The sequence below is a fragment of the Talpa occidentalis genome, unplaced genomic scaffold, assembly GCF_014898055.3.
Source record: "Talpa occidentalis isolate TD23 unplaced genomic scaffold, MPIMG_talOcc4v2.1 talOcc4.14, whole genome shotgun sequence".
NCBI classification, from domain to species: domain Eukaryota; kingdom Metazoa; phylum Chordata; class Mammalia; order Eulipotyphla; family Talpidae; genus Talpa; species Talpa occidentalis.
Window position 1 is genome coordinate 60934491 of NW_023601433.1, and position 18458 is coordinate 60952948.

Genomic DNA, 18458 nt, shown 5'->3' on the forward strand with positions numbered 1-18458 from the left:
CATTTTTTAACCCCCAAATGCTCAGGATGAACTAAATTTAATGTTCAATAACAATACTCGCCCACCTCTGGTTGCTGGTATAATTGTAACTGCCTTTTCCTCCATAGTTTTAGATGTCTCAGCTTTTATTTTAAGGCACCTTAAATACTTTTTGGAAGTACACAATGTGTAACAAAGCAAAAAATAGATAAAATATAGAGTGATCTTTTGGATACCATTATACTAACAAAAGACATACTTTATCTCTTGGTGTATCTAAGGTTGTAGACCAGTATAGGACTTCATAATAGTTTCCCCATTTCTTTTGTCTTATACCATCAAGTTCTCTTCTCTGCTACCACAATTAGCATAGGGCTGAGTGTACTTCCAATGAAGTCATTAACAGTGCTATGATGTGATCATCTACAACCCCACATTTACATGCTGAGACCCTACCCCCAGTGTGATCTTTGGAGATGGGACATTGGGAGTTACTTATGTGAGATCATGAAGGTGGGTGCCTCATAATGCAATTAGTGGCAAAAAAGAGAGAGAGAGAAAGAGCGTGTGAGCTAGAGCAAGTGAGCTACATACACACACCAAGGAAGGACCACAAGAGGACATAGGAAGAAGGTGGTTGCCTGTAGTCTAAAAAGAGAACCTTTTACCAGGAACCTGTGTGGCCCACACCTTGATCTTGGACTCCTGGCACTGAAGTCTAGGATATGTTTTTGCTGTTTAAGTCACCAGATATGGTACTTTGTTATGGGACAAACAGCACTTACAGACACCTATTTTATACCCAGAACTCTGTTTTGGCCACTCTCTATAATGAGGACACATAGGACGGATCTCTAAAAGAAGCTGATTAAGACAAACAGCACTTACAGACACCTATTTTATACCCAGAACTCTGTTTTGGCCACTCTCTATAATGAGGACACATAGGACGGATCTCTAAAAGAAGATCAGTGTCTAACTCTTGCATTCCCTGCTCACAGAAGGACTGATCTCTGTGACTTTTTCCAACAAATGCAGGCTTTCTGTACATCTGTCCTAGGAGACAGTACAGTCCTACATCACACCAGAGGAAGGGAGCCACCAACCCCCACCCAGCTCATTACTCTACACCCATCTCCCCGTTCCCTCACTATAGGCAGGGGTGCTCCTTGGTAGACCCCTCCAAGACCACATTCCTGCATCTGTCCCCCTGAAGGCTTGCCCAGGGATGAACTCCCTGAAACACTGTTCACTTCATTGTCATGGTTATGAATTTGATTGCTAAGATGATTTTTGAATCATGCAAGGTTTCTCAAATTTGAGTGGACAAGAGGATCCCTCCTTTTTATAGTTTTATGTTTTAAATAATACCTAAAATCAGCCAGTATGGGGCTGTGCTAGAGACCTGGGTCTGCTAAGTGCCAAGAAATGCCCTCTCCTCTCAGAGGTGGTTCAGTTTTACATACTAACACCCACGGCAGCTGCCTCTCAGGATGCTGCAAAAAGAAAGCATTACCACTGAAAGATGTTTGTTTTTTTAAAAAAAAAAAAGTCAAAGGAAGTCTCCTACACTGCTGGTGGGAATGCAGATTGGTCCAATCCCTATGGAAAACAGTATGGAGATTTCTCAAAATATTAAAAATAGATCTACCATAAGATCAAGAAATTCCACTCCTATGTATGTACTCAAGGAATGCAGAAAACACTAATGTAAGAGACATATGTATGCTTCTGTGTTCGTTGCAGCCCTACTGTCAGGGTAGGGGAATGACCTGAGTGCCCAAAGGCACGTGGAAGGTGTGTGGTACATACACAATGGAATACTACTACTCAGCTATGAAAAAGAGATAAACTCTTGCCTTTTGTGACAACATAGATGGAACTGGAGGGAATCATGCTCGGTAGAATAAGGAGAAAGACAAATATGGATAGTGTCACTTTATGCAGAATAAGAGAAACAAAGCAAAAGATCAGATAAAAATCAAACCAGTGGGCCTCCCCTGGTGGCGCAGCGGTTGAGCTCTGGGCTGTGAGGCTACCCACAGCCTCTGCAGTGCTGGTTCGATCCCCGGCCGCCAGCGAGGGTCCCACATGGTGCGCAGACCTCTCCTGCCGAGCCCGCTGCTCCCCTCAGCAGTGTACTTCAGTCCGTCTGCCTGTTCTGCTACCTGCTCTGGCTCTGGTGAATTCTCTCACCCTCCCTTGCTTCTGACTGTGCCCAGTGCTTGTATAAATAAATAAATAAATCTTTAAAAAAAATCAAACCAATAAGAAACCTTAGAAATCTGGCTGTAGAATGAGGCTACCCGATAGGGGTGGAGATTGGGCTAGCAAAGTGGGGAAGGGGCACAATGGATTATGGTAGAGGATTTATGGTAGAGGATTTATGGTGTGGTAACATACAAGTGAAGGGTGTGTTCCTATACAGCTAAATCATGTGCTCTGTTACCTTAATTTAAAAAAAAAAAGTCAAACAGGTGATTCTAAAACTACAAGGTAGTCTAAAAAGGGACTGGAGTGGTCTATTGGTGGGGATACTGTGAACAACAAAATGGTTGGCAGGAAATAATAGAGATTTAAAAGTCTGAAGGGGGGAGGGGAAAGAGGGAAGTTGTTTGATGAATACAGAGTTTCACTCTCGAAAGATAAAAAGTTTTGAAGATGTGCTGCACAACAATGTGAATGTATTGAATGCTACTGAGCTGTACATTTTAGTAGTAAATTTTATGTTACATTTTTTAATACCATAATTTAAGTCTGAGAAAGGTAGAAAGGCTTGGGAGAGGGGCACACACACATCTGCAAAATGAATGCTTACAAGTATCATACAGAGAACTGAGGCCCAGCACATAAACCGTATCAAGAGCATACTGCTGTCTCATTTATGTTCTCTCTCTGTCTCTCTTTTCTTTCATTCTGTGATCCACAGAATCTGCTGAAAGACAGGACAAAAAACCAAGGACAAAAAACTGTGAGGTTACATGTCATTTAGCCATTTGATTTTTAGGCAACCAAGAGCCACCTACTTCCCCCTCTTCCCCAGGGCCTCAAGGCATCTTTGCTTAAGAATTCTTAATTCCTCCAAAGTTAAGTTACCACTTCAGCCTCAAGGTTAATGGATGGTGGAAGAATTAATTCATTATTTCATACATTGGGTCAGAGCCAGGACTTTGCTTATGCTGAATTGCACGTTGGATTCAGAAGTTGTGCTGAAAAAACCTGAGCAATGCCATAAGAGGTGAGATTGGGGTCATTAACTGGAAACAAAAGAAACTTTTCTATTATGTTTCTGGACACCACCAGAGAGCATGAAAAGGAATCCTTTCCTTCAAATGAAATTAGATGTGTTGGTATAGATAAAATTTAAGTCATAGACAATAAAAATATTTTATCTAATATTTTAGATCAAATTTGACATCTTACAAGCCCTTCTATCTAAATCATCTCATGTGGTCCTGATGAGACCCACTGGAAATGGTTCCTATAGCACTCCCTGTGAAGTCCAAGGATATATACTTTTTTTTTTTGTTTTTTTTTTAAATAATAAATTTTATTTTTATATTCCCCATACAATTGCAACCCCTCCATTCTGACCCCAATCCCTCCCCTCCCGCCCCCCATCCCCCAAAAAGTGTCTCTGGTTCATAGTTTTTTGTTGATTTTGATTTTCACTTTCTTATAGTTATTCATTTTCCTGGTCCCTTATTTAAGTTTCCTAGATTCCTGCTATGAGTGAGACCATCCGGTATTTTTCTTTTTCTTTTTGGCTTATTTCACTGAGCATGATCCCTTCCAGCGCCATCCATGTTGCTGCAAATTGCATGTGTTTATCTTTTTTGAATGCTGAGTAATATTCCATGGTATATATGTACCACATCTTCTTGATCCAGTCATCTATTTTTGGGCTTTTGGGCTGTTTCCAAAGCTTAGCTATTGTAAATAGTGCTGCTATAAACATAGGGGTGCAGGTGTTCTTTGGAATTGATGTTTCTGTGTCCTTTGTGTAAATACCTAGGAGTGGAATTGCTGGATCATATGGAAGCTCTATGTTTAGTAGGTCCAGAAATCTCCACACAGCTCTCCATAGTGGTTGGACCAGTTTGCACTCCCACCAACAGTGCAGAAGAGTTCCTTTTTCTCCACACCCTCGCCAACATTTGTTGTTGCTAGTTTTTTTAATATGTGCCATTCTCACTGGTGTAAGATGGTATCTCATGGTAGTTTTGATTTGCATTTCCCTGATGACAAGTGATGTTGAACATTTTTTCATATGCTTGTTGGCCATTCGCATTTCCTCTTCCGAGAAGTTTCTTTTTAGCTCTTCTGCCCATTTTTTGACTGGATTATTTTCTTTGTTGTTGTTGAGTCTCATCAGCTCTTTGCAGATTTTTGTGATCAGTCCTTTATCATTAGTGTTGTGTGCAAAAATGTTCTCCCAGTTGGTGGGGTTTCTCTTTGTTTGTATACTTAAGAACACATATTAATTATTGAACGTTACAGAAGCAGTGGAGTTAGAATTTGGGCACCTATACTTTCAACAACCCAGAGCAGGAAGTGGTTAGGTGGTTGCAAATACTCTAGAGATGGATTGATATTAGTGAAGCCAAGAAGATTTTTGCTTATGAAAGGAACCTAGATATGAAACCTTACTAGAATTCTGCTTTTTTTGACCTCACTAATAATTTATAATCAGCTGTTGTCAAAGTTCTTACTACCCACATGGGCTACTAAACACAACTTAGATGTGAACCTGGTTGAGAGCTAATGCACCATAAGAGAAATTTTTGTAACTCTGAGAAGTGTCCAGTTATTTTCCCAGATTGAGGGCTTCCCACAGAGACAGCTGTTCTCCTCGGCCCCAGTCTGCAGGGTCAGGCAATGCGCACTGCATGTTCTCCATGGAGAAGCCCTCCCAGGTCTCAAAGTGGAAGATCAGGGGCATAGACAATGCAGATGGCCTTTAGTCTGTGAACCAGCTTAGCAGCCTGGGGCCCATGGTGAGAAGCAGCTGAATTTCCCAGTCATTCTAGTCATGGTGCTGGGCAGTGTGTGAACCTCCTAAAGGAGGTTCTGCTGTCAGTCTACCAGGCAAGGAGCAGGCTGAAGAGACAAAGGCAGTAAAACCGCTGATCACCAGACACCTTGTCAATCTTGTCGGCTTCTGGGCTCCAAGCAGGACCCTTCTTTCACTACCCTTGAAGAATAGTAAGTAGTCAATTCACTTATAAAGAGCTGTCCTCATAAGTACAATGTGCTCTGGAATGTTCTTGTGCTAACAGATTTAGGAACTGAAAGGACCACAGCTGTGAGCACAAGGAAGCAGAAGGCTCTGAACTGAACCAGGGCAGCCTGCCATTTCCACTGACAGCTCCTCAAGACATTTCTGTGCTCCCAAAGAACAACACGAATTTCCTCTTTGAAAGGCCCTAAACTGCAGAATCTTAAACTGGTCTGCAGCAGGCATCATCAGTGGCATTTGGTCTTCAGAGAGGGATTTCACTTAGTGGAAACCTGGAACTTTCAAAGTAGAAATAGGATCATTTCCTCTCAGTATTAAGAGCTTTGGTAAAGAAGCCCAGGGAAAGCTGAGAAGAAAGAAAATAGCGTCATTTTTATCTTATCTCGACCACCTGAACATCTTTCAGACCCACATTTGACTCAAAGGCAGGGAGGAGAGACACTGTTCTAGCACTGCTCCACGCACACTTACCCTCCACCCTCATGACAAATAAGGCTGAACAACTCACTTCTCTGAAAAGCGAAGGGATACTTGTTTGCTGCTAAATCTTCAGAGTTTGATGTCATGCCTGTTCCATAATATGTACTCATTAAAAGTTGAGTAGATAAAAAAGTTGACTCAATTCAACCAAACAAAATATCCAGTGGATTCTTTTGAGCAAACTGCTTGAAGGAAATCAATTATTATTTTAAACCCACTAAACCTTCTTTTTGATATATTGATAGGATTATATTAGCAAGTGCTCCCTCCTCCCCCAGCTAAGGCATGTGTTATCTTACTGTATTCATTAGAATAGTTTGGGATCCAGGTAGAGAACTTAGAACCTTAAAGGCAAGGATTTTACCTTATTTTTGGTCCCCCTCCTCAGCCAAATGCCAGTTAGTGATGTTATAATGTGATTTGATTGAATAATCTTGAGATATTAAACATTAAAATACAGATTTTCTTTAATAAAAGACTTTTCTCATATCTATCTATATATATATAGATATATATATACACTATGGTTAATATACAGTATTTTGCCAAGAGCAAAGATCCTAAATGGACTGGGTACTGAAAAAGAAAAGAAAATTGTTAGGCTTATATCTCAGTCTTGGGATGCATTTACACTTGCAAAACCTATTGTAGTTTTTGTAAAGAGCATCTTAGAATGAGAACTTTTTCTTTAAAGAGTAAAACAGCCTGCAAGAGGTAGAAATTTCATTGTCCAACATATGGTAATCTGCCTTGAGAAAATTCTCCGGTTTATGAGGGGGAGTCTGATCGAGTGCCAGGGTACTTCTCTGACAAATGTTCTTATGATATTAAATAGGAAAAAGTTTCCTGAGTTGACTTTAATTTGATTCTCAAGGATTTAAAGATGTTTTCTTTGCAACCATGGCAATGTACAAAACTGGAAACTATTAAAAGGCAAATGAAACCATGAGAAGAGTAACAATATATTCATTAGGAGCAAAATAATAGAACAATTTGTCAACCATTGAATTCCCTCAGAATCTGTAGTTTTCTGAGTCTTCAATCCCCAAAGCCAAGATCTTTGAGTCTCCTGGAGAGCCTCCCTGTGCTTCTTAGCCTTCATGATAAAGATCACGGCAGCTAATGATCATTAAGCACCTACTATGTGCCAGACAGTCTCTAAATGTTTACTATGACTTAACTCACTCCATCCTTGCAATTATGCAATGAAGTAGAAGTATGATTTCTAATTTGCATATGCAGAAACCTAGGCACAGGGATGCTTTATTACGCTGCCCAGCTGCGGCAACTGAAAAAGCAAGGCCCGGGTCTAGGGGTTCAGGCTCAGGGCCATCCCTTCAGTGACACCTTTAACTGCAGAGTCTTTTGTGGACCTGTTCAGAAATAATCTAACAGCTATTTGTAACATCTTTTTGAGGAAAGTGTCCTTTGACAGCACAAAGCTAACATATTCCATGAACTTTGGAACTACCTTCATTTGTCAAGTCAGGGCTGCTGCTAATGGGATAGGGGCGAGGCTCCTGATGGTGTTGGGGCTGAGCCTTGTTACAAGGCATTTACTAACCCCCCCCCACCCCCACCTTCCCCCAGAGTCGTAGCTCAAAAGCTTGCTTTCTATGCATGCAGGGTGTCGTTCTTCTAAGTCAGCAGGGCCGAATTATTTTATGTTTTTGGACAATCCACCTAGACTGGCCTAGTTTTCAGTGGCTTCAAACACATAACTCTCCGGATATAGTGTGTGTTTCAAGTGCTGGATTCCATGTACAAGGTCTAATTTACAAAATGGATCTTTGGGTCACCCAATAGTTTAACTGTTCCTTGCCACTTGCATGAAAACATTTCCCAGGCTCTTTTCATATGTTGGTAGCCAGGAAACAGAGTAGCAATTTCATCTTTTCTAACCCTTCTTCTTATAAAAGAGTCACTGAGATGCTTGCTAATAAGAAATTCTTTACTGTAATGATTATAGTAGTTTTTACTTCATGCGTCTGTTTTATGTTGTGGGTAGTGTGCCCAGCTCTTTATATGCATTTTCATAAGTTTCACAGGTGGGGAGACTGAGGCTCAGAGGAATTAAATAATAGGCATAGCTGAGGTTGGAGCTCTGTCTAGTGCCACAGCCTCCTTTCCAAACCACCAGGCTCTCCTGCCTACAGCTGCCCTGTGGCTCTATATGGATAAAGGGGATAGCTATGGCATTAATCCAAAAAAAAAAAAAAAAAAAAGGCAGGAAACTTGAAAAAAATTCCTGTCTGATGCTGGAGTCCATTATGTATGGGATTTATTTGTTTTATTTAGGCTAATATGAAATTAATTTGCATTTTGCAAGCTGATAGCAGCTGGGGGTGTAGCGGGATAAACTGCAGCTTGAGAGTCTGGGAATCAAGAGGAAAAATATCAGCTTGAAGTTAAAAATTAGCCTTCTAAAGCCAACAAATGGTAGCTATAGAAGCTGGTAAATAAAGGTTGGCTACCTGCCCAAGTTTTATGGTAAATTGTAAAATGATGAATTTCATTCTATAATGCAATTTCATTAAGTTCAGACACTTCTATTTGAAATTCACAGCCACAGAGCAATAAGCAGTAACTGAGGTGGAGCCTTCCTGTGTTTGCTTAGCAAAACAATTTCTTTAAAGATCATACAAACGCAGGAGAAAAAGAAGAATCTAGGATTGTTAAAGTTAAACTGCTCTTGGTGAGTTTTCAGTGTCTTAGTTGCATTTTTTTCCAGATGGAAATAAATATTAAGTACATGTCTTTTCCCCATTTATTAAGTGACCCCCCCATAAATTTGCTTTATTAGGAGATACTGTTCTCCTATTAATCAGCCTTCAGTTAACTGAGATTGTCATCCATTTCTTAAAAATTTCTGGGATTCAAAGGGTCTCTGATTTGAACGATACTCCTGATTTAATATCTCTGAAATTGTCATTTCTGTACCCACAAGACTATAGCAATGGTCAAAAGCTATCCAATGCCATCGTGCACATACTTGACATAGAACAGAGAGGAAACCACTGAGAGGGAAAATTCAACTCATGGCAATAAGGTGGTTGGCTCCCCGATTCAGGACTCCCTTTTTTCTCATGGCCATTGCTGGAAAAGACAAGTTGTCCCATATGCACACAATTTTAGGGAGTTTAGGTGTAGCCAATGCCCTCATTTTCAGCCATCCCTCAGGAAATTGATTTCCTTGAAAATACAATCCAAAGAAAATCAGATACCACATGGGTTTGTCTTCCCTAACCAGTGCTTCTGCTAATGGAGCATCTACATACCTGCTCCCACCACAGGTTTCTCATTCCTCTTCTCCCCGTTCTTACTTACCGCCTACAGAAAACAAAATGCAGTGCCTCCGCAGTGGCACAGCAGTTGAGCGCTGGGTTGCGAAGCTGCCCACAGCCTCTGCAGCGCCAGTTCGATCCCCAGCTGCCGGCAAGGGTCCCACATGGCGCGCAGACCTCTCCTGCTGCCCGCTGTTCCCCTCAGCAGTGTACTTTGTCAGTCTGCCTGTTCTGTTCCCTGCTCTGACTCTGGTGAATTCTCTCACCCTTCTGTGCTTCTGACTGTACTCAGCACTTGTATAAATAAATAAATTAATTAAAAAAAAAAAAAGAAAAGAAACCAAAATGCAAGTCTCCCTCTCAAGGTCCAAGAAGGCTAGGTAGAGAGGTTGATCATCACACATACCTTTTTTGTGATGTTCTTTCGGAGGTGTTCAATGTAGGTAGATAGAAGGAATCACACCCCTTTTCAGGCCATGTGAAAATTTCCAAATTGCTAAGAGCATGAGTTTCACTGATATTGATTACTATTTAGCCCAGTCCACAGGTAACAGACTATCTTTTGAATATTACAATTCATTCACTCAAGAAGCCTGTACTGATGGACTGTCAGATGCCATCCATTGATAGTAGAGTAATAAATCAAGCATGGATCTTGTTTTGCAAGAGCTGGCAGCCAAGCAGGTACTGACTTACCTTTATCTAAGAGGGTGGCACTTTGAGCTGTTCTCTAGTGATGGCAATGGCTGTACTGACTCACAGCTCGCCAGAGTCTGCTTGTGAACCAGGGCACTCATTTCCCAAGGTTGATTAGTGGGGCATGTGGGGGACTGTGCAAGAAAGACTCAGGATGTAGTGGGAATCTCCAGCTAGTAGCACCATGATAAGTTATTCGGGTTGTTTCAGCTCCTATGTGACTAGGGATGACAGCACAGGCTCCAAATCAAGTTGATATGGGATGTTTTAAATGTGGATGAAGCCACTGACCCCAAGTCCAGACAGTTGTTTCTACACTGAGCGTGCTGTTCAGGTGACTGGTATCTTTTATTCCAGATCTTTTCTAGAGAAGGAATTGAGGCCCACCAGAAAAGTTTAGTGCATAGTCAATGATTCATAAATCACTTCTAAAGTATAAAATAAGTGAATCTATTTCTACTTCTACAGTTTTTCTGCTCATCCCCAAAGGTTTCTGTTTATAAAAGTAAAGATGTTCATAACTTTCTATCTCCAAAGCTTGGCTTCCTTTACAGATTCAGGTCCTGAGGTTAACTTATCCCTTCTCAATTGAAAAAAAAAAGGAATCAAAACAAGGTATGTTCAGATTTCACTACTGTTTTTACTTTTTCCAATTCAGTAAGTGTTCCATTTAACAAGTAGACTATGCTTTTTATTTTTTTCACCGAAAAGGAGGCACAGAACTGTAAGATCCTTTCTTTAGTCCAGACATCTGTTTCTCAGAACATTTGTTTTTTTCACATGAGTAATAACCAGGAGAAAAAAAATGAGAGAAATAAATTGTCTTAATTTCAAATAGATTTATGAAAACACATGCATGAAAGATCTCTGAAACAGTGAAAAGTTCTATACTATGTGTTTCATAAGATTTGGTAATTAAAGCAGTATGTTATTGGCATACATTGTAACACAGATGAATAGAACAGAGAAGACAACCATAAAATTGATCCTAGAACACATAACAAGAATATATCACAAAGAAGCGTTGTGATATAAAAAAGACACTTTTGGGGGGGTGAGGGGCGGGAAGGGAGGGATTGGGGTCAGAATGGGGGGCTTGCAATTGTATGGGGAATATAAAAATAAAATTTATTATTTAAAATAAATAAATAAATAAATAAAATCATTGTTAAAGGGATAAATTTATATAATAAACTATTATGTGAATGATGATAGGAAAACAGACTACTTGGAAGAATTTTTAGGTCATATTTTCTTTTAACATCAACTCCAGTGGATTGAGAGTGAAATGTAAAGATGAAACTGTAAAAATATTGAAAAGAAACTACAAATAATCTCAGAGTTAAAAAAGGACACTGTAATAAGAAAATCAATGGAATAAATTAAAGAGAAAAATCAGTAGATTGAATATATGAAATGGCAAACATCTTTTGATCAAGACATTAATCAAAATTAAATCACATAACAAACAGCAATCAAATATATTAAATGTTTTAAAAATACAAAATGATAGGGGCCTCCCCGGTGGCGCAGCGGTTGAGCGCTGGGTTGCGAAGCTGCCTGCAGCCTCTGCACTGCCGGTTCGATCCCTGGCTGCTCCCCGGCCACCGGAGGAGGGTCCCACATGGCACGCAGACCTCCCCTGCCGCCCGCTGCTCCCCTCAGCAGTGTACTTCGGTCCTTCTGCCTGCTCTGCTCCCCGCTCTGGCTCTGGTGAATTCTCTCACCCTTCCGTGCTTCTGACTGTACCCAGTGCTTATATAAATAAATAAATAAATAAATAAATAAAATACAAAATGATAAATATTTGCACCCACTGAAAACTGAGTTAAAATACAGATGACTTTTAGAAATACACATGAATGAAAACTACCTGTTAAAAAAAAAAAAACCTGTTTATCGTTTCTCAGCCTTTTGGCTAAGATCAAGTGTAAAAAAACCTGTTTAAAAAAATATCTGTTACATGAGTGACAACAAATTCTTTAAATTCAATTCCATGATTTATTTTTTCATTTATCAAATTAACAAAGATTAAAAATAATAATACTTAATTCCAGGTTATATCTGTAAGAACAAAAACCCTTTCATGTATTCCTGATGAATGTGTAAATTGGTCAGATATTTTTTTGAAAACAATTTTTCAATATATAGCTATATTTATTCTCCTTGCTCTAGCAATTTATCTAACATGATATGCTCTAACAATTTCATATCAGGAAGTAATTAGAGACTTGTAGAATAGAATCTTTGAACTGGAATGGTTTATAAGAATGAAAAGCTGGAGGAGACTTAATATTCATCAGAGTAACATTAGGAAAATGGAATATTAGGCAACTAGTAAACATTGTGTTTTTGAAAATTATTCAAGAACACAGATAAAGTCTTATTTCTCATTAATGGAAATAGAAACACTCATTCCATTCTTGGAAAAAAATGTTTAGGAAGAAAACATGTCAAAATGTTAACAGTAGTTTCTTTGGTTGATAGAATTATAGTTTTCAGGTTTTGCTGTCTTCCAGATTGTTTACAATAAACCTTTATTTATTGCATACTGCATAGCCTAAGAATCAAATGGGGAGTAAGTCACAATGTTTATTTTCAGTAAGCTGAAAGTACAACCCACATACATTTTTCTGTATTTATTGCACTCTGCTACTGAGTCAGGCAACCCAAAGATCTTTATCTGGAAGTCAGCAGACAAATATTATTCTCTCCTTTTTTGTTGCTGTTGAAAGCTCTTGGTGTGGGTTAAGGAATCATTTTCTATATTTCCTTCCTGATTGTTTCCTTTACTGACTTCTCTTGATTTCTCATTAAAAGAGTCTCCACCTTCTGGTTGTCCAGACTCCAACCTCCTGCTTTCCCAAATTGTCTCACCATCTGGAATTTCCTCATGCTGTTCCCTACACATCCAAGCCACCTAGGGTTCACCTCTACTCTGGGAACATCTTAGTCCTGCTCCTGAAGTCCTACAAACCTTTGTTATATTTCACTCTTATCTGACTTTCTCTGTGGGTGTCTATTTCTGCAAGGACATTGCAAGTCCAGGGGCAGCTGCTGTGTGCTGTCTAGTACAATACTTGGTACATAGGCCCTAGTGTTAGTAAACCATAGGTGCTCAGTAAATATTGCTGATTTATCTCATTCCTAATCTAATTGTGGCAGTACAGTCCATCATTCATTTGGAAAACTTTTCTTTTCTTTTTTTTTTTTTTTTTGCCAAGGCTAGCTTCCACCCAACCTCCCCAAACAAGGTCATTTAGAGACTAATGGACAATCAGTGAGTCAAATGAGCTTCCAGATGGAATGGAAATCAGGCTGCAGACCAGCAGACATATATTAGTCTCTCTTTTTTTGTTGCTGTTGATACATCTCGGTGTGGGTTAAGGAATCATTTTCTATATTAACTCTAGACAGATGCTAAAACTCTCTCGTCCTTTCAATCTTGCAAAGAGCAGGGAGTGGTAAAGCATAAAGACTTCCTTTTACTACCTTTTCAAAATAAATGAAGTCACGATTTTAGTTCACTGGAGTATTCGAGAGGGTAGGGCCTAACAAGGCTAGGCCCAGCTGTGTTTATTCTGGAAATCAGAAGTTGGTGGCCCCAGTGTAGAGGCAAGAGGTTACAGACTCAGCCACCTCCACAGGCACTGGGCTGGGGATGAAGTAACAGGTAGGAGGTGGAAACCTGAGTAGGTGTAGTGAGAGCAGGCACAGGGCAGCTTCACTATTGATTCAGGCAGATGGATATTTATAATCTTGATTTATTTTTCTTAGAGTTTGTCCCAAATCATGTAAGCTTCAGGCTCCATGAAGCCTGGTCCCACAATGGGTAGAACAGACAACGCCATTCAACTTCAAGTGGTGTCAGCTAACCAGAGTCTTGCAAGAGCTTCTGATTTTCCAAGAGAACCAAAGAATTCAGATTTTTGCATGAAATCTCCATTTTAAATGTTGGCAACTTAAAACACAGGAACAAAAACAAGCCTCTCTGACCTCAACACATCATCTCTCCAGTCTTGACTGACCCCACGGGCTGCCTGCAATTGCTTGTTCTTTGAGTCTGGAGGAATTACAGAATTGCCAACTGCTAGGTATGTCTCTATGGCAGGTATAGCTGCCCATTTGCCCCCTGCCCATTGAGAACTGGCCTGGCCAGGCCTAAACCAGTGAGTTTTATTCTTTTCCATGGCAGCAGCCAACAGGCAGACAGTCTAAGTGTCTGCCACTGGTCACAAGGCAGGGAGCTGAACAAAGGTGTGGAGAAATGAACTAGGGTAAATTCATCTTCATACTTGGCCAGGTTAACCAAAGCCATGGCCCCTGGACAGTGATGTGACAGCAAAGTCACCTTATGAACATCTGAAGACAACAGGAGTGGCTATTATATTTCCCAGGTACCAGTTAGTCTTGTAGGTGGGTAAGTGCTGTGTGCTCCTCTTTAGGGCTTCAGTCAATGATTTCAGGGAAGGTTTACAGAACTGCTTACATGGAGCGCAAATCACTTCTCTGTGACCCCCAATCCTGCTGAGGCTACACAGCCCACCATTTTACAACCGCAGGCTTTCCACAACTGAACACTCTTTAGAAACTGGAAAGGTCCGCCAAGTGAAAGGCTTTACCTCTGGGTACCATTTTATGTGCAGAACATGAGTCTTATAAAGCCCGTGGTGTGATAAGAGATATCAGGCTGGAATTTGAAGCAGAACATGGCAGTCAGAAAGACACGGTAGATGGGAACCAGGGATGACCAGTGACAACCCCATGGGTGTCCTTCTGGTGTCAGCTTACTGCTTGGAGTGGCTGCATTTGGATCACTAATTAGCCTGTTGTGGGATCTGCTTTGCCACAGAGTGCCTTTTGAGGCTGCAGCTTGGTTTAGAACTCAGCTTTGGTGGTGACTTAGCATTTCAAGTGTGGGTTCAGAGCCAGGGGGATACAAATTCCTTTTCTCCCAAAAGAGACAGAAACTGAAGTGTGGGAGAGGCAGAATACAGAGGGTATAGGGGAAAGTTGCAGAACATTCACTGCTACTGGGGACATTGGGAAACCATCCTCTAATTCAGGGATTTCTGGAAGGGCCTATCAGAATTGCCTGGCACTGTTTTGAACTATACTCCTGGAGATTTTGGCAGAACATGTCCATCCCCACTCATCCCTGCCTTCCCCTATAGTTTGCTCCATTGTCAACACTTTGTCTTGCCACTGGGGCACTGGGTGGGGTGTGTGTGTGGGGAGTGAGTAACTGGCTTATAGCACACAGGTGGAAAGAGGCAGGACTGAATCTGGACAACGTCATCAGAGCCTCATGTCCTGGCTTTTAGCCTAGGTCCATTTAACTGTGTCCTTCCCTGTACAAACATAATGGAAGAATTTCTGTAGTTCGTGGGGAGAAGAGCCAGGGACCCAGGGAAGGCTGTTTTGGTGTAGAATGGAGAAATCTACCACAGTGCTGTAGCTATTTCAGGGGCAAGGTCATCTTTTCTATGCCTTCCAGTGCTAGTGCTTAGAACCAAATAGCACAGAGCTACATTTCTCTGAGGGACTCAACACACTACTACACTTCCATACAAGTCCATTTTCACTCTGAGCTTTACATCTTCATATTTTTAGAAGCTGCAGCAGATAACGTGTGATGGGACAAGATTAAGGAAACAAGCTGAAACTCTTTCTCCTTGGGAGTTATGTCTAACTCCCATAATAATATGCCCCCAAAAAACTCCCAATGATGTCTAACATTATTCCTGATATGTGCTTGGCAGGATTGCCTCACTTTGTCAATGAATTTATTCACTTGCAAACTAATGTACAAATAGCAGTTGTAATCCTGACCCTGGTTCAGACACTGGGCAACTAAGATGAATGAAATTCAGTCTCTGGTGTTTGAATTCCAGTCTCTGGTGTACCCCTGAAGATGAGTACAAAGCCCCCCCACCCCTTGTCATTCTTAAATTCTAGTTATATAGAATTCTACCTGTTTTGTCTTAGTATACTTGGGATCATTGGTTCTCATATGTAACTAGCCATTGTGAGAACAGTGACACTTTTATTGGCCTTCTGGTTGGTTTTTTTCAATTATTTTTTGGGGGGGATTAACCTTGGTTTATATCCTTATTTGTGTTTTAGATTTATTTATTTATTTATTTATTTATTTATTTATTTATTTATTTATGCAAGCACTGGGTACAGTCAGAAGCGCGGGAGGGTGAGAGAATTCACCAGAGCCAGAGCAGAGAGCAGAGCAGGCAGAAGGACCGAAGTACACTGCTGAGGGGAGCAGCGGGCAGCAGGAGAGGTCTGCGTGCCTGGTGGCTGGGGATACAACCGGTGCTGCAGAGGCTGCGGGCAGCTTCTCAACCAATGTGCCACCAGGGGAGACCCCTTATTTGTGTTTTAGAGGTAAAGATTTTCGAGGTGTTATTACCCCACCACACCTACCAAACTGATTCTTTTGCTTTTTTTCAAAAAAAATTATTTATTTATTTATTTATTTATTTATCTATCTATCTATCTATCTATCTATCTATTTATTTATTTATTTTTAAAGGTTATTTACAAGGGAAGGGGAATGAGGAAATGTACAACTCAGGGAGAAAAGAGGGAGATAAATTCTTAAATGTGTCCCACCCATTTCGCCGACCTGGAGTCCCAAATGACCCGTCGAGACCAAATCTGCTTGGCCAAGAGCACAAGCCAAGCGTGCCCAACCCCACTAACATGGCTGGTTTTTATTTATAAACAGAGAAAATGGCTGCTTAACTCCTCCCTTAGGTCCTCACAACTTCCCTTTGGGGATCTGATTCTTTTGCTTTTATGTTATTTAAAAATCTATTCTTTGCCTGTTAGTTTACATAATGTGTTTCATTCTTCTGGTTGTTACTAAGTTGTGGCATTTAGGAATGTTCTGGAGATAGTGGTATTTCTGCTAATCTAAAAAGGCCATTTAAAAACTGATGTAAGCATGACATACCTAGCAGAGTGGGACAAGGGGAGGGACAGTGAGCTGTTCCTTGGGCCAGGATGGAAGAGCCTCAGTGAACCAGGAAGAAAGTCACGCACTGATCCCATGAGAAGTTCAAACTTCACTTTGCTTTTGGTTGGTCGAGTTTCTCTACATTGTATTAGGTGTGGATTTAAAAAAATTTCATCTTGCTTGTTATTTGGGTTCTTGAGAATTGGTGACTGCCATTAATTCTGGAAAATTCCTGGCTATTATTTTTTTCAAATATTGCCTGTGTTCTAATACCTTTTCCCACTCTGACTACTATTTAAATTTATATTAGACCTTTTGAATGTGTACTCTTTTTCATATTTTCTCTCCTCAACACCACCCTTTTCAAGATGAATTCTAGAGTTTTTTCTAACCTAACTTCCAATTCACTAATTCTCACTTCAGCTGTGATAATCTACTGTGAACCAGCCATTGGTTTTTATTTTTTAACTTCAATGGTTGTATTTCTCACTTTGAGGATTTCTATTTGGCTTTTAAGAGTTTATTTCATGGCATTTTCTATAGTTTCCAGTTCCCTGTCAGAGTGTGATTTCTTTCAAGTGTGGCTCTTATGTCTCTGAATATAGTTAGCTGAGTTGTACAGTCTGTATCTAAGAATTCTAATTTCTGAAGTCTTTGTGGGCCTATTTTCTCCCTTGTCAGTTTCTGCTATTCTTGTTCTAATGTCCTGTTTTCTTGGGTGCCTTAGTTCTCTTAGATGGCATCAAACATTAAAAAAAAAGTGTATTAGGCATTGAATGCATGCACTTATATATAATGACATAGATTATATATAGGGCATCTATCTATTCTATGAAAGTTAGTAGAATATTCTAGAAAGGTTTTTCACTTGTATCTGCAAGGCATCAAGGTCACTATCTAATCCAAAAGCAAAGCCTCGGTCCCATAAGGTCAACGATGATGTGGACATGTCTGTAAACCCTAGAGCTATATACTTCCCCTTCTCCCTCTATCCTGGGGATCCAGCTTACTGTGGCCAACTTTGGTAGGCCCTGCCTGAGCTTTGGCCTGGTGAGGCTATCAAAACAAGAGCTAATTTCCAAAGTCATTTTTCCCAGATTGATAAATGCCTTTGGAGAAAAGCTTTGTGTGTCTGGCTAACCTCTCCTAGGTATGTCCTTGCCAAGATTTGGCAGGTGTTTCTTCACTGCTTTATTATTGCTTTGATGCTTTTAAGAAAATTAAACAAATATTTCATCCAGTCAGCTTTTTAAGTTGTCTTTGATAAGAAAGTTGATCTGATGACTTAGTTTGCCATTGCTGGAAGCAGAAGTACCAGAAGACCTAGGTTCAAATTCTGGGTCTGTCACTTACTAGCTCATTGATGTCAGCCACATTGGTTGCCTCATCCAAGAGCCATGTACATTAAACACCAGTTAATGACAACACCGTTGTAAAATTTAAATATGAAGCTTTTTTGTAAACTGGCACAATAACACTTTTGCTTATTATATAAACATTGTATAAAATACTTATTATTGTTTAAACATAAATGATATTTATTATCATTGTACCATCCATTAGAATGGGAATTCCAGAGAATGGCAGACATATTTTTTTCCACTCTGGCTTCCCCAACAAAGTCAGGTACATAGTAGATGCTCAATAAACATTGAATAGGGAAAAGGGCTACTTTGTGAAGATAGCCAAGTCTGTAATCAAAGTGCATTGAGTTTTACAATAAAACCAAATTGGAAAAGTGTACTCTTGGGGGTCAAGCTCAAATCTTCTTATCAGTTTCTACTGCTTAGAAGGTCCTATCCCTCGT